At 39.9% G+C, this 6,230-nt stretch overlaps 1 non-coding gene across 1 annotated transcript; it reads right to left on the bottom strand.

Moving 5' to 3' along the window:
* Positions 1-2,931: 2,931 nt before the first annotated feature.
* Positions 2,932-3,005, bottom strand: TRNAN-AUU (transfer RNA asparagine (anticodon AUU)). The gene has a single exon. It is a non-coding gene; the product is annotated as a tRNA-Asn (tRNA).
* Between the last annotated feature and the right edge of the window lie 3,225 nt (positions 3,006-6,230).

Here is a 6,230-nt window from a genome sequence, read left to right as displayed (position 1 = left end):
CTGATTAAGGGGAGCGTGGCCGTAGGGGGTGGGCCGTGTGCGCACTGGGGTGGACACTGATTACTGGGCAGCCGCTCCACTAGCCACCAGGTACAGTTAAGGAGCACAGGTCTGGGGGTTTTTCTCCTATATTAACCCAATTTTGTACTGCCCGCAGCGCATTGTGATAGGTAATAGGGCCTGATTCAGGTTGGATTGCAATCACAATAAGCGATCCAACTGCAAAAATTGCTAAGAGCATACGCATGTGCCTGCATGCGATCGCCTCTGCCTGTCAATCGGGGCAGGGGGGGAGAGTGGGGTCAGCAACACTCCATTTCCAAGTCAGGGATGGAGCAGTGCGGGGGCAAGGCTTCAAAATGGGGTCTGCAATGGAGGAGACACAGGGGGCGTGGTCACAGCGGCTGTATGACATCACATTCAGCCGCTGTAATCACAAAAATGGTGGCGGCTTCCTGCGCGCACATACAGTCTGCACCAGCAGGAGGCTACACCATTGTTTATGATCACGCTGAACTGCAGTGCGACTGCAATTACAGCATGGTCAAGAAGGGAGGTGTCATACTGGGTGGCCATGCCCTGTCACTGTGCAGGAGCCAGCACCGCTTACACACTAGTCCCCGGGTGCAGCCCCCAACCCCCGGGACACCCGGAGCAACAAAATGTAGATTCAGGCCACCAGGCCACGCCCCTACCTATGAAATAATGCCTCCTTTTTACCATTGCGCTGCTTATTTGCACGCACTGCATTACAATCTCCCTCGCCACCTCTCTGGGTGTCACCAGTGATAGTGACACCTCTGAAATGCTTGTAGCAGCTGGTCCAAAGATCTATGCCTCAAGCCCTGAGTGTTTGCCCTTGTGACTTGTTGATCATCATAGCGAAGCAGATGCTTACAGAAAACTGCAGGGGCTTAGATTGAAAATAAAAAAAATTGATGGGTATAAGGTAGAGAGGAGCGGGTTCGGTTCTCCGAGAACCGAATTCCCCACGAACTCCACGTGGTTTACACTGGTCTGAGGCAGGCTCGGTTGTTCCCGCCTGACTCGGAAAACCTGAACAAGGGAAAATGTCATCATCCCGCTGTCGGATTCTCGCGAGATTCGGATATTATATATAGAGCTGCGCGTTGCCGCCATTTTTACTCGTGCATTGAAGAGAGAGCGGAGAGGACGTGGCTATGTTCTCTCAGTGGAAATCTCAATATCAGTGCTCAGTATCAGTGGTTACTTATTGCTGCTCAGTAATACTAGTAGTGTGTCTCTCCTGCTCAGTGTCAGTTCTCAGTAGTATCCTCATCAGTGCTCAGTATCACTGTTCATTGTCTTGTGCTGCATTGTGTTGCTCAGCATACTACAGTACATTACTAATAGTCCAGTGCTGCATCTTGCTGCTCAGTGTCAGTTCTAGTATCCTCATCAGTGCTCACTATCACTGCTCATTGCATTGTGGTGTTCTGTATACTACAGTAATATAGTAACATATAGTAACATAGTTTTTGAGGTTGAATAGAGGCAAATTGCCCATCGTGTTCAACCTGTTTTAAGTTGTGATGATTCTACATACTTGCTGAATAATGTTTTATGACTAGTTAGCTACTATAACTCATGTTACCCCCGGATTAACCATGTTGATATTTTAAGTATTATAACCTTGGATAGCTTTTTCATTCAGAAATGTATCCATTCCTTTTTTAAATCCAATTACAGAGTCCGCCATTACCACCTTCCCTGGCAGGGAATTCCACATCCTGATTGCCCTAACAGTGAAGAACCCTTTCCTCCATTGCATTCTGAACTTTCCTCCAGTCGCAGCGAGTGACCACGTGTTCTTTTAATAAATAATTCCTCTGATAACTCTTTGTTATGTATCTTTACATATTTGAAGATATTAATAATATCTCCTCTTAGGCACCTCTTTTCTAGTGTATACATATTCAGCCTAGTAAGTCTTTCCTTATAGTCCAGTACTTTTAGGCCTTTAATCAATTTAGTCTTCAGGATCTCTCGGACTTCCATGAGCAGCAGAGTAGTGCAATGGAAGGATGCTGGGCCCATAACCCAGAGGTCGATTAATCGAAACTATCCTCTGCTATGTGCATTTTTTTTTATAATTAAAGTAATCAAAAACTGGGATTGATATTTTGGCTCTTCTATTTTTACTTAAAGTACAATAACTTTTATCATTTTAATTTGTTTTAATAGTATATTGACAGCATTGTTTTCTTTAAAAAATCCACTTAATTTTCTTTACCCTATTACTGAAATGGTAATTGACAAAAACAAACTACATTGTCACCAGAAGAGCAATGCAAAATGTACAAGTGATATATTAAAATCATCTTCCATCTTGAATTTCAATGATGCATTGGGACAACAATTTTGTGAGAAACATCTTCACCCATAAAGAAAGATTTTCTTAATTCCTTATCTGTGTGCTGATTAGATATTACCTTGTTTTCACATTAAACAGACTTCCACATGAGAAAGCAGCAAGGATGCAGTAACGTTTATGTGTCCTGGTGTAAACCTGTATTTTTTCAGTAGACATTGAAATGAGGATGCATCTTGCTGCCTTTCCAATGTAGCAAGTTTAATTCAGTAATAGGTGAAAAAACATTCCTACAAAGGTGTTAATCAGAGACTTGGCTTTGTGGACACTTTTCAGAGAGCAAATTTGTTAGCATAAAAATAAAGTCAGAAAATGAAGAGCTGTTTAATCACTCAATTGGACTTTTCTGCCAGCATAGTTTTTTTTTCTCTGCAACCCACTGCTAAATTGTGCTTCCTAGCTGTTTTTTATAAAATCACTTAATCAAATCTAACTCTGATTACATCAGAGAAGGCCAGGTACCCTACACCATAAGAGGGGGTTTGAAATTTTGACTTGTCTACTTAAAGATCACCAAAATCTGATCACAAGGTCAATTACATCCCTGGGTGGGATTGAACCACCAACCTTTTGGTTAATAGCCAAACATGCTAACCGATTGCACCACAGAGACACCTCGTAAAAGTCCATTCTGACAAAGGCTAATAAGCATTCATCTAGAACGTTTCCTAGAAAAACTTTAAAAAGTCAATAATCTGGAGAGTTTTTGTAAGAAACACATTGCTACTTTCCCATGATGAGTGAGTGCTTCAGGATCTCTTGCACTTACATGAGCAGCAGAGTACTGCAACGGAAGCATGCTGGGCCCATAACCCAGATGTAGGCAGATTGAAACTATCTTCTGCTATATGCATTGTTTTTTGTTAATTAAAGTAATCCAAAACTGGGATTGATATTTTGGCTCTTTTATTTTTACTTAAAGTACAATAACTTTTACCATTTTAATTTGTTTTAATAGTAAATTGACAGTATTGTTTTCTTTCAAAAATCCACTTAATTTTCTTTACCCTATTATTAAAATGGTAATTGACAAAAACAAACTACATTGTCACCAGAAGAGCAGTACAAAATGTACAAGTGATATATTAAAATCATCATTCCAGCTTGAATTTCAATGATGCTTTGGTGCAACAATTTTGTGAGAAACATCTTCACCCATAAAGAAAGATTTTCTTAATTCCTTACCTGTGTGCTGATTAGATATCACCTTGTTTTCACATTAAACAGACTTCCCCATGAGGAAGCAGCAAGGATGCAGTGACGTTTATGTTTCCTGGTGTCAACCTGTATTATTTCAGTAGACATTGAAATGAGGATGCATCTTGCTGCCTTTCCAATGAAGCAAGTTTAATTCAGTAATAGGTGAAAAACCATTCCTACAAAGGTGTTAACCAGAGACTTTACTTTGTGGACACTTTTCAGAGAGCAAATTTGTTAGCATAAACATAAAATCAGAAAATGAAGAGCTGTTTAATCACTCAATTGGACTTTTCTGCCAGCATAGTTTTTTTTCTCTGCAACCCACTGCTAAATTGTGCTTCCGAGCTGTTTTTTTATAAAATCACTTAATCAAATCTAACTCTGATTACATCAGAGAAGGCCAGGTACCCTACACCATAAGAGGGAGTTTGACATTTTGACTTGTCTACTTAAAGGTTACCAAAATCTAATCACAAGGTCAATTACATCCATGGGTGGGATTGAACCACCAACCTTTTGGTTAATAGCCAAACATGCTAACCGATTGCACCACAGAGACACCTCGTAAAAGTATATACTGACAAAGGCTAATAAGCATTCATCTAGAACGTTTCCTAGAAAAACTTTAAAAAGTCAATAATCTGGAGAGTTTTTGTAAGAAACACATTGGTACTTTCCCATGATGAGTGAGTGCTTCAGGATCTCTTGCACTTACATGAGCAGCAGAGTACTGCAACGGAAGCATGCTGGGCCCATAACCCAGAGGTAGGCAGATTGAAACTATCCTCTGCTATATGCATTGTTTTTTGTTAATTAAAGTAATCCAAAACTGGGATTGATATTTTGTCTCTTTTATTTTTACTTAAAGTACAATAACTTTTACCATTTTAATTTGTTTTAATAGTATATTGACAGTATTGTTTTCTTTCAAAAATCCACTTAATTTTCTTTACCCTATTATTAAAATGGTAATTGACAAAAACAAACTACATTGTCACCAGAAGAGCAGTACAAAATGTACAAGTGATATATTAAAATCATCTTTCCAGCTTGAATTTCAATGATGCTTCGGTGCAACAATTTTGTGAGAAACATCTTCATCCATAAAGAAAGATTTTCTTAATTCCTTACCTGTGTGCTGATTAGATATCACCTTGTTTTCACATTAAACAGACTTCCCCATGAGGAAGCAGCAAGGATGCAGTGACGTTTATGTTTCCTGGTGTCAACCTGTATTATTTCAGTAGACATTGAAATGAGGATGCATCTTGCTGCCTTTCCAATGAAGCAAGTTTAATTCAGTAATAGGTGAAAAACCATCCCTACAAAGGTGTTAATCAGAGACTTGGCTTTGTGGACACTTTTCAGAGAGCAAATTTGTTAGCATAAACATAAAATCAGAAAATGAAGAGCTGTTTCGTCACTAAATTGGACTTTTCTGCCAGCATAATTTTTTTTCTCTGCAACCCACTGCTAAATTGTGCTTCCTAGCTGTTTTTTTATAAAATCACTTAATCAAATCTAACTCTGATTACATCAGAGAAGGCCAGGTACCCTACACCATAAGAGGGGGTTTGAAATTTTGACTTGTCTATTTAAAGATCACCAAAATCTGATTACAAGGTCAATTACATACCTGGGTGGGATTGAACCACCAACCTTTTGGTTAATAGCCAAACATGCTAACCGATTGCGCCACATAGACACCTTGCAAAAGTAGATACTGACAAAGGCTAATAAGCATTTATCTAGAACGTTTCCTAGAAAAACTTTAAAAAGTCAATAATCTGGAGAATTTTTGTAAGAAACACATTGGTACTTTCCCATGATGAGTGAGTGCTTCAGGATCTCTTTCACTTACATGGGCTATTAACCAAAAGGTTGGTGGTTCAATCCCACCCAGGGATGTAATTGACCTTGTGATCGGATTTTGGTGATCTTTAAGTAGACAAGTCAAAATTTCAAACCCCCTCTTATGGTGTAGGGTACCTGGCCTTCTCTGACGTAATCAGAGTTAGATTTAATTAAGTGATTTTATAAAAAACAGCTAGGAAGCACAATTTAGCAGTGGGTTGCAGAGAAAAAAATAACATTTTAAACCTACCGGTAAATTTTTTTTCTCGTAGTCCGTAGAGGATGATGGGGACTCCGTAAGGACCATGGGGGATAGACGGGCTCCGCAGCAGACATGGGCACTTTAAGAAAGACTTTAGATCTGGGTGTGCACTGGCTCCTCCCTCTATGCCCCTCCTCCATACCTCAGTTAGAGAAACTGTGCCCAGAGGAGACGGACAGTACGAGGAAAGGATTTTTGTTAATCCAAGGTCAAGATTCATACCAGCCACACCAATCACACCGTATAACTTGTGATATACTACCCAGTTAACAGTATGAAAACAACATAGCATCAGTCCAAGACCGATGAAAACTAACATATAACCCTTATGTAAGCAATAACTATATACAAGTCTTGCAGAAGTAGTCCGCACTTGGGACGGGCACCCAGCATCCTCTACGGACTACGAGAAAAAGATTTACCGGTAGGTTTAAAATCTTATTTTCTCTTACGTCCTAAAAGATGCTGGGGACTCCGTAAGGACCATGGGGATTATACCAAAGCTCCCAAACGGGCTCCTGC

This window comes from Pseudophryne corroboree, unplaced genomic scaffold (assembly GCF_028390025.1).
Source record: "Pseudophryne corroboree isolate aPseCor3 unplaced genomic scaffold, aPseCor3.hap2 scaffold_571, whole genome shotgun sequence".
Classification (NCBI taxonomy): domain Eukaryota; kingdom Metazoa; phylum Chordata; class Amphibia; order Anura; family Myobatrachidae; genus Pseudophryne; species Pseudophryne corroboree.
This window is presented reverse-complemented; position numbering and strand designations above follow the sequence as displayed.